Source organism: Chiloscyllium plagiosum, unplaced genomic scaffold (genome assembly GCF_037043375.1).
Source record: "Chiloscyllium plagiosum isolate Xiang-an unplaced genomic scaffold, Cpla_swu_hap1 HiC_scaffold_38, whole genome shotgun sequence".
NCBI lineage: Eukaryota > Metazoa > Chordata > Chondrichthyes > Orectolobiformes > Hemiscylliidae > Chiloscyllium > Chiloscyllium plagiosum.
The window spans coordinates 20,967,327-20,979,496 of NW_028270176.1; positions in this window are offsets into that span (position 1 = coordinate 20,967,327).

A 12,170-nucleotide genomic window follows, 5' to 3' on the forward strand; every position below is an offset into this window, starting at 1 on the left:
TCACACACACATCATCCCTCTCTCTCACACACACATAGTCCCTCTCTCACACACACATCGTCCCTCTCTTTCACACTCACATACTCCCTCTCTCTCACACTCACACATAGTCCCTCTCTCTCACACTCACATAGTCCATCTCTCACACACTCACACATAGTCCCTCTCTCTCACACTCACTTAGTCCCTCTCTTTCACGCACACATCGTCCCTCTCTATCACACTCACATCGTCCTCCTCTCTCACGCTCACATAGTCCCTCTCTCTCACGCTCACGTCATCCCTCTCTCTCACGCTCACATCATCCTCCTCTCTCACACTCACTTCGTCCTCCTCTCTCACGCTCACATCGTCCTTCTCTCTCACGCTCACATCGTCCCTCTCTCTCACACTCACATCGTCTCTCTCTCTCACACTCACATCGTCCCTCTCGCTCACACTCACATCGTCCATCTCTCTCTCACGCACATTGTCCCTCTCGCTCCCACACATCGTCCCTCTCTCTCACACACACATCGTCCCTCTCTCTCACACTCACATCATCTCTCTCTCTCACACTCACATCGTCCCTCTCTCTCACACTCACATCCTCCATCTCTCTCTCACGCACACATTGTCCCTCTCGCTCACACACATAGTCTCTCTATCTCACACACACATAGTCCCTCTCTCTCACGCTCACATAGTCCCTCTCTCACACACACACATAGTCCCTCTCCCTCACGCTCACATAGTCCCTCTCTCTCACACACACATAGTCCCTCTATCTCACACACACATAGTCCCTCTCTCTCACACACACATAGTCCCTCTCTTTCACGCTCACATTGTCCCTCTCTCTCACACACACATAGTCCCTCTATCTCACACACACATAGTCCCTCTCTCTCACGCTCACATAGTCCCTCTCTCTCACACACACATAGTCCCTCTCTCTCACGCTCACATAGTCCCTCTCTCTCACACACACATCGTCCCTCTCTCTCACACTCACATAGTCCCACTCTCTCACGCTCACATAGTCCCTCTCTCTCACACACACATAGTCCCTCTCTCTCTCGCACACATCGTCCATCTCTCTCTCACGCACATAGTCCCTCTCGCTCCCACACATCGTCCCTCTCTCTCACACACACATCGTCCCTCTCTCTCACACTCACATCGTCTCTCTCTCTCACACTCACATCGTCCCTCTCTCTCACACTCACATCGTCCATCTCTCTCTCACGCACACCTTGTCCCTCTCGCTCACACACATCGTCCCTCTCTCTCACACACATAGTCCCTCTCTCTCACGCTCACATCGTCCCTCTCTCCCACACTCACATCGTCCCTCTCACTCACGCTCACATCGTCCCTCTCTCTCACGCTCACATCGTCCGTCTCTCTCACGATCACATAGTCCCTCTCTTTCACACACACATCGTCTCTCTCTCTCACACTCACATCGTCCCTCTCTCTCACACTCACATCGTCCATCTCTCTCTCACGCACATTGTCCCTCTCGCTCCCACACATCGTCCCTCTCTCTCACACACACATCGTCCCTCTCTCTCACACTCACATCGTCTCTCTCTCTCACACTCACATCGTCCCTCTCTCTCACACTCACATCGTCCATCTCTCTCTCACGCACACATTTTCCCTCTCGCTCACACAAATCGTCCCTCTCTCTCACACACATAGTCCCTCTCTCTCACGCTCACATCGTCCCTCTCTCCCACACTCACATCGTCCCTCTCTCTCACACACACATAGTCCCTCTCTCTCACACTCACATAGTCCCTCTCTCTCACGCTCACATAGTCCCTCTCTCACACACACATAGTCCCGCTCTCTCTCGCTCACATAGTCCCTCTCTCTCACACACACATAGTCCCGCTCTCTCACGCTCACATCATCCCTCTCTCTCACGCTCACATAGTCCCTCTCTCTCACACAAACATAGTCCCGCTCTCTCACGCTCACATCATCCCTCTCTCTCACGCGCACATAGTCCCTCTCTCTCACACACACATAGTCCCGCTCTCTCATGCTCACATCATCCCTCTCTCTCACGCTCACATAGTCCCTCTCTCTCACACACATCGTCCCTCTCTCTCACGCTCACATAGTCCCTCTATCTCACACACACATAGTCCCTCTCTCTCACGCTCACATAGACCCTCTCTCTCACGCACACATAGTTCCGCTCTCTCACGCTCACATCATCCCTCTCTCTCACGCTCACATAGTCCCTCTATCTCACACACACATAGTCCCTCTCTCTCACGCTCACATAGACCCTCTCTCTCACGCACACATAGTTCCGCTCTCTCACGCTCACATCATCCCTCTCTCTCACGCACACATAGTCCCTCTCTCTCACACACACATAGTCCCTCTCTCTCACACACACATAGTCCCGCTCTCTCACGCTCACATAGTCCCTCTCGCTCACACACACACAGTCCCTCTCTCTCACGCACACATCGTCCATCTCTCTCTCACGCTCACATAGTCCCTCTCTCTCACGCACATTGTCCCTCTCTCTCTCACACTCACATAGTCCCTCTCTCTCACGCACACATCGTCCCTCTCTCTCACACACATTGTCCCTCTCTCTCACACTCACATCATCCCTCTCTCTCACGCTCACATAGTCCCTCTATCTCACACACACAAAATCCCTCTCTCTCACACACACATAGTCCCTCTCTCTCACACACACATAGTCCCTCACTCTCACACTCACATAGTCCCTCTCTCTCACGATCACATCGTCCCTCTCTCTCACGCTCACATAGTCCCTCTCTCTCACACTCACATAGTACCTCTCTCTCACACACACATCGTCCCTCTCTCTCACGCTCACATAGTCCCTCTCTCTCACACTCACATAGTACCTCTCTCTCACACACACATAGTCCCTCTCTCTCACGCTCACATAGTCCATCTCTCTCACACACACATCGTCCCTCTCTCTCACACACACATCGTCCCTCTCTCTCACACACACATAGTCCCTCTCTCTCACACACACATAGTCCCTCTCTCTCACACACACATAGTACCTCTCTCTCACACACACATAGTCCCTCTCTCTCACGCTCACATAGTCCCTCACTCTCACACTCACATAGTCCCTCTCTCTCACGATCACATCGTCCCTCTCTCTCACGCTCACATAGTCCCTCTCTCTCACACTCACATAGTACCTCTCTCTCACACACACATCGTCCCTCTCTCTCACGCTCACATAGTCCCTCTCTCTCACACTCACATAGTACCTCTCTCTCACACACACATAGTCCCTCTCTCTCACGCTCACATAGTCCATCTCTCTCACACACACATCGTCCCTCTCTCTCACACACACATCGTCCCTCTCTCTCACACACACATAGTCCCTCTCTCTCACACACACATAGTCCCTCTCTCTCACACACACATAGTACCTCTCTCTCACACACACATAGTCCCTCTCTCTCACGCTCACATAGTCCCTCTCTCTCACACACACATCGTCCCTCTCTCTCACACACACATCGTCCCTCTCTCTCACACACACATCGTCCCTCTCTCTCACACACACATAATCCCTCTCTCTCACACACACATAGTCCCTCTCTCTCACACACACATAGTCCCTCTCTCTCACACACACATAGTCCCGCTCTCTCACGCTCCCATTGTCCCTCTCTCTCTCACACTCACATAGTCCCTCTCTCTCACGCACACATCGTCCCTCTCCTTCACACTCACATCGTCCCTCTCTCTCACACTCACATAGTCCCTCTCTCTCACGCTCACATAGTCCCTCTCTCTCACGCTCACATCGTCCCTCTCTCTCACGCTCACATAGTGCCTCTATCTCACACACACATAGTCCCTCTCTCTCACACACACATAGTCCCTCTCTCTCAGGCTCACATAGTCCCTCTCTCTCACACACACATAGTCCCTCTCTCTCACGCTCACATAGTCCCTCTCTCTCGCATACACATAGTCCCTCTCTCTCACGCACACATTGTCCATCTCTCTCTCACGCACATAGTCCCTCTCACTCACACACACATTGTCCCTCTCTCTCATACTCACATAGTCCCTCTCTCTCACGCACACATCGTCCCTCTCTCTCACACACACATCGTCCCTCTCTCTCACACACACATCGTCCCTCTCTTTCACGCACACATCGTCCCTCTCTATCACACTCACATCGTCCTCCTCTCTCACGCTCACATAGTCCCTCTCTCTCACACTCACACATAGTCCCTCTCTCTCACACTCACATAGTCCCTCTCTCTCACACTCACATAGTCCCTCTCTCTCACACTCACATAGTCCCTCTCTTTCACGCACACATCGTCCCTCTCTATCACACTCACATCGTCCTCCTCTCTCACGCTCACATAGTCCCTCTCTCTCACGCTCACGTCATCCCTCTCTCTCACGCTCACATCATCCTCCTCTCTCACACTCACATCGTCCTCCTCTCTCACGCTCACATCGTCCTTCTCTCTCACGCTCACATCGTCCCTCTCTCTCACACTCACATCGTCTCTCTCTCTCACACTCACATCGTCCCTCTCTCTCACACTCACATCGTCCATCTCTCTCTCACGCACATTGTCCCTCTCGCTCACACACATCGTCCCTCTCTCTCACACACATAGTCCCTCTCTCTCACGCTCACATCGTCCCTCTCTCCCACACTCACATCGTCCCTCTCACTCACGCTCACATCGTCCCTCTCTCTCACACTCACATCGTCCATCTCTCTCTCACGCACATTGTCCCTCTCGCTCACACACATCGTCCCTCTCTCGCACACATAGTCCCTCGCTCTCACGCTCACATCGTCCCTCTCTCCCACACTCACATCGTCCCTCTCACTCACGCTCACATCGTCCCTCTCTCTCACGCTCACATCGTCCGTCTCTCTCACGCTCACATAGTCCCTCTCTTTCACACACACATCGTCTCTCTCTCTCACGCTCACATCGTCCCTCTCTCTCACACACACATCGTCCATCTCTATCACACTCACATCGTCCTCCTCTCTCACGCTCACATAGTCCCTCTCTCTCACACTCACATAGTCCCTCTCTCTCACACACACATCGTCCATCTCTATCACACTCACATCGTCCTCCTCTCTCACGCTCACATAGTCCCTCTCTCTCACGCTCACATAGTCCCTCTCTCTCACACTCACATAGTCCCTCTCTCTCACGCTCACATAGTCCCTCTCTCTCACGCTCACATCGTCCCTCTCTCTCACACACACATCGTCCATCTCTATCACACTCACATCGTCCTCCTCTCTCACGCTCACATAGTCCCTCTCTCTCACACTCACATAGTCCCTCTCTCTCACACACACATCGTCCATCTCTATCACACTCACATCGTCCTCCTCTCTCACGCTCACATAGTCCCTCTCTCTCACGCTCACATCTTCCCTCTATCTCACACACACATAGTCCCTCTCTATCACGCTCACATAGTCACTCTCTCACGCTCACATCGTCCCTCTCTCTCACGCTCACATAGTCCCTCTATCTCACACACACATAGTCCCTCTCTCTCACGCTCACATAGTCCCTCTATCTCACACACACATAGTCCCTCTCTCTCACGCTCACATAGTCCCTCTCTCTCACACACACATAGTCCCTCTATCTCACACACACATAGTCCCTCTCTCTCACACACACATAGTCCCTCTCTTTCACGCTCACATAGTCCCTCTCTCTCACACACACATAGTCCCTCTATCTCACACACACATAGTCCCTCTCTCTCACGCTCACATAGTCCCTCTCTCACACACACACATAGTCCCTCTATCTCACACTCACATAGTCCATCTCTCTCACACACACATAGTCCCTCTCTCTCACACACACATAGTCCCTCTCTCTCACGCTCACATAGTCCCTCTCTCTCACACACACATAGTCCCTCTCTCTCTCGCACACATCATCCATCTCTCTCTCACGCACATAGTCCCTCTCTCTCACGCACACATCGTCCATCTCTCTCTCACGCACATTGTCCCTCTCTCTCACACTCAATAGTCCCTCTCTCTCACGCACACATCGTCCCTCTCTCTCACACACATCGTCCGTCTCTCTCACGCTCACATAGTCCCTCTCTCTCACACACACATAGTCCCTCTGTCTCACACACACATCGTCCCTCTCTCTCTCACACTCACATAGTCCCTCTCTCTCACGCACATATCGTCCCTCTCTCACACACACATCATCCCTCTCTCTCACACACACATAGTCCCTCTCTCACACACACATCGTCCCTCTCTTTCACACTCACATACTCCCTCTCTCTCACACTCACACATAGTCCCTCTCTCTCACACTCACATAGTCCCTCTCTCACACACTCACACATAGTCCCTCTCTCTCACACTCACTTAGTCCCTCTCTTTCACGCACACATCGTCCCTCTCTATCACACTCACATCGTCCTCCTCTCTCACGCTCACATAGTCCCTCTCTCTCACGCTCACGTCATCCCTCTCTCTCACGCTCACATCATCCTCCTCTCTCACACTCACTTCGTCCTCCTCTCTCACGCTCACATCGTCCTTCTCTCTCACGCTCACATCGTCCCTCTCTCTCACACTCACATCGTCTCTCTCTCTCACACTCACATCGTCCCTCTCTCTCACACTCACATCGTCCATCTCTCTCTCACGCACATTGTCCCTCTCGCTCCCACACATCGTCCCTCTATCTCACACACACATAGTCCCTCTCTCTCACGCTCACATAGTCCCTCTCTCACACACACACATAGTCCCTCTCCCTCACGCTCACATAGTCCCTCTCTCTCACACACACATAGTCCCTCTATCTCACACACACATAGTCCCTCTCTCTCACACACACATAGTCCCTCTCTTTCACGCTCACATTGTCCCTCTCTCTCACACACACATAGTCCCTCTATCTCACACACACATAGTCCCTCTCTCTCACGCTCACATAGTCCCTCTCTCTCACACACACATAGTCCCTCTCTCTCACGCTCACATAGCCCCTCTCTCTCACACACACATCGTCCCTCTCTCTCACACTCACATAGTCCCACTCTCTCACGCTCACATAGTCCCTCTCTCTCACACACACATAGTCCCTCTCTCTCTCGCACACATCGTCCATCTCTCTCTCACGCACATAGTCCCTCTCTCTCACGCACACATCGTCCATCTCTCTCTCACGCACATTGTCCCTCTCTCTCACACTCAATAGTCCCTCTCTCTCAAGCACACATCGTCCCTCTCTCTCACACACATCGTCCGTCTCTCTCACGCTCACATAGTCCCTCTCTCTCACACACACATAGTCCCTCTGTCTCACACACACATCGTCCCTCTCTCTCTCACACTCACATAGTCCCTCTCTCTCACGCACATATCGTCCCTCTCTCACACACACATCGTCCCTCTCTCTCACACACACATAGTCCCTCTCTCACACACACATCGTCCCTCTCTCTCACACTCACATACTCCCTCTCTCTCACACTCACACATAGTCCCTCTCTCTCACACTCACATAGTCCCTCTCTCTCACACTCATACATAGTCCCTCTCTCTCACACTCACATAGTCCCTCTCTTTCACGCACACATCGTCCCCCTCTATCACACTCACATCGTCCTCCTCTCTCACGCTCACATAGTCCCTCTCTCTCACGCTCACGTCATCCCTCTCTCTCACGCTCACATCATCCTCCTCTCTCACACTCACTTCGTCCTCCTCTCTCACGCTCACATCGTCCTTCTCTCTCACGCTCACATCGTCCCTCTCTCTCACACACACATCGTCTCTCTCTCTCACACTCACATCGTCCCTCTCTCTCACACTCACATCGTCCATCTCTCTCTCACGCACATTGTCCCTCTCGCTCCCACACATCGTCCCTCTCTCTCACACACACATCGTCCCTCTCTCTCACACTCACATCGTCTCTCTCTCTCACACTCACATCGTCCCTCTCTCTCACACTCATATCGTCCATCTCTCTCTCACGCACACCTTGTCCCTCTCGCTCACACACATCGTCCCTCTCTCTCACACACATAGTCCCTCTCTCTCACGCTCACATCGTCCCTCTCTCCCACACTCACATCGTCCCTCTCACTCACGCTCACATCGTCCCTCTCTCTCACGCTCACATCGTCTGTCTCTCTCACGCTCACATAGTCCCTCTCTTTCACACACACATCGTCTCTCTCTCTCACACTCACATCGTCCCTCTCTCTCACACTCACATCGTCCATCTCTCTCTCACGCACATTGTCCCTCTCGCTCCCACACATCGTCCCTCTCTCTCACACACACATCGTCCCTCTCTCTCACACTCACATCGTCTCTCTCTCTCACACTCACATCGTCCCTCTCTCTCACACTCACATCGTCCATCTCTCTCTCACGCACACATTTTCCCTCTCGCTCACACAAATCGTCCCTCTCTCTCACACACATAGTCCCTCTCTCTCACGCTCACATCGTCCCTCTCTCCCACACTCACATCGTCCCTCTCTCTCACACACACATAGTCCCTCTCTCTCACACTCACATAGTCCCTCTCTCTCACGCTCACATAGTCCCTCTCTCGCACACACATAGTCCCGCTCTCTCTCGCTCACATAGTCCCTCTCTCTCACACACACATAGTCCCGCTCTCTCACGCTCACATCATCCCTCTCTCTCACGCTCACATAGTCCCTCTCTCTCACACAAACATAGTCCCGCTCTCTCACGCTCACATCATCCCTCTCTCTCACGCGCACATAGTCCCTCTCTCTCACACACACATAGTCCCGCTCTCTCATGCTCACATCATCCCTCTCTCTCACGCTCACATAGTCCCTCTCTCTCACACACATCGTCCCTCTCTCTCACGCTCACATAGTCCCTCTATCTCACACACACATAGTCCCTCTCTCTCACGCTCACATAGACCCTCTCTCTCACGCACACATAGTTCCGCTCTCTCACGCTCACATCATCCCTCTCTCTCACGCACACATAGTCCCTCTCTCTCACACACACATAGTCCCGCTCTCTCACGCTCACATAGTCCCTCTCGCTCACACACACACAGTCCCTCTCTCTCACGCACACATCGTCCATCTCTCTCTCACGCTCACATAGTCCCTCTCTCTCACGCACATTGTCCCTCTCTCTCTCACACTCACATAGTCCCTCTCTCTCACGCACACATCGTCCCTCTCTCTCACACACATTGTCCCTCTCTCTCACACTCACATCATCCCTCTCTCTCACGCTCACATAGTCCCTCTATCTCACACACACAAAATCCCTCTCTCTCACACACACATAGTCCCTCTCTCTCACACACACATAGTCCCTCACTCTCACACTCACATAGTCCCTCTCTCTCACGATCACATCGTCCCTCTCTCTCACGCTCACATAGTCCCTCTCTCTCACACTCACATAGTACCTCTCTCTCACACACACATCGTCCCTCTCTCTCACGCTCACATAGTCCCTCTCTCTCACACTCACATAGTACCTCTCTCTCACACACACATAGTCCCTCTCTCTCACGCTCACATAGTCCATCTCTCTCACACACACATCGTCCCTCTCTCTCACACACACATCGTCCCTCTCTCTCACACACACATAGTCCCTCTCTCTCACACACACATAGTCCCTCTCTCTCACACACACATAGTACCTCTCTCTCACACACACATAGTCCCTCTCTCTCACGCTCACATAGTCCCTCACTCTCACACTCACATAGTCCCTCTCTCTCACGATCACATCGTCCCTCTCTCTCACGCTCACATAGTCCCTCTCTCTCACACTCACATAGTACCTCTCTCTCACACACACATCGTCCCTCTCTCTCACGCTCACATAGTCCCTCTCTCTCACACTCACATAGTACCTCTCTCTCACACACACATAGTCCCTCTCTCTCACGCTCACATAGTCCATCTCTCTCACACACACATCGTCCCTCTCTCTCACACACACATCGTCCCTCTCTCTCACACACACATAGTCCCTCTCTCTCACACACACATAGTCCCTCTCTCTCACACACACATAGTACCTCTCTCTCACACACACATAGTCCCTCTCTCTCACGCTCACATAGTCCCTCTCTCTCACACACACATCGTCCCTCTCTCTCACACACACATCGTCCCTCTCTCTCACACACACATAGTCCCTCTCTCTCACACACACATAGTCCCTCTCTCTCACACACACATAGTCCCGCTCTCTCACGCTCCCATTGTCCCTCTCTCTCTCACACTCACATAGTCCCTCTCTCTCACGCACACATCGTCCCTCTCCTTCACACTCACATCGTCCCTCGCTCTCGCACTCACATAGTCCCTCTCTCTCACGCTCACATAGTCCCTCTCTCTCACGCTCACATCGTCCCTCTCTCTCACGCTCACATAGTGCCTCTATCTCACACACACATAGTCCCTCTCTCTCACACACACATAGTCCCTCTCTCTCAGGCTCACATAGTCCCTCTCTCTCACACACACATAGTCCCTCTCTCTCACGCTCACATAGTCCCTCTCTCTCGCATACACATAGTCCCTCTCTCTCACGCACACATTGTCCATCTCTCTCTCACGCACATAGTCCCTCTCACTCACACACACATTGTCCCTCTCTCTCATACTCACATAGTCCCTCTCTCTCACGCACACATCGTCCCTCTCTCTCACACACACATCGTCCCTCTCTCTCACACACACATCGTCCCTCTCTTTCACGCACACATCGTCCCTCTCTATCACACTCACATCGTCCTCCTCTCTCACGCTCACATAGTCCCTCTCTCTCACACTCACACATAGTCCCTCTCTCTCACACTCACATAGTCCCTCTCTCTCACACTCACATAGTCCCTCTCTCTCACACTCACATAGTCCCTCTCTTTCACGCACACATCGTCCCTCTCTATCACACTCACATCGTCCTCCTCTCTCACGCTCACATAGTCCCTCTCTCTCACGCTCACGTCATCCCTCTCTCTCACGCTCACATCATCCTCCTCTCTCACACTCACATCGTCCTCCTCTCTCACGCTCACATCGTCCTTCTCTCTCACGCTCACATCGTCCCTCTCTCTCACACTCACATCGTCTCTCTCTCTCACACTCACATCGTCCCTCTCTCTCACACTCACATCGTCCATCTCTCTCTCACGCACATTGTCCCTCTCGCTCACACACATCGTCCCTCTCTCTCACACACATAGTCCCTCTCTCTCACGCTCACATCGTCCCTCTCTCCCACACTCACATCGTCCCTCTCACTCACGCTCACATCGTCCCTCTCTCTCACACTCACATCGTCCATCTCTCTCTCACGCACATTGTCCCTCTCGCTCACACACATCGTCCCTCTCTCGCACACATAGTCCCTCGCTCTCACGCTCACATCGTCCCTCTCTCCCACACTCACATCGTCCCTCTCACTCACGCTCACATCGTCCCTCTCTCTCACGCTCACATCGTCCGTCTCTCTCACGCTCACATAGTCCCTCTCTTTCACACACACATCGTCTCTCTCTCTCACGCTCACATCGTCCCACTCTCTCACGCTCACATAGTCCCTCTATCTCACACACACATAGTCCCTCTCTCTCACGCTCACATAGTCCCTCTATCTCACACACACATAGTCCCTCTCTCTCACGCTCACATAGTCCCTCTCTCTCACACACACATAGTCCCTCTATCTCACACACACATAGTCCCTCTCTCTCACACACACATAGTCCCTCTCTTTCACGCTCACATAGTCCCTCTCTCTCACACACACATAGTCCCTCTATCTCACACACACATAGTCCCTCTCTCTCACGCTCACATAGTCCCTCTCTCACACACAGACATAGTCCCTCTATCTCACACTCACATAGTCCATCTCTCTCACACACACATAGTCCCTCTCTCTCACACACACATAGTCCCTCTCTCTCACGCTCACATAGTCCCTCTCTCTCACACACACATAGTCCCTCTCTCTCTCGCACACATCATCCATCTCTCTCTCACGCACATAGTCCCTCTCTCTCACGCACACATCGTCCATCTCTCTCTCACGCACATTGTCCCTCTCTCTCACACTCAATAGTCCCTCT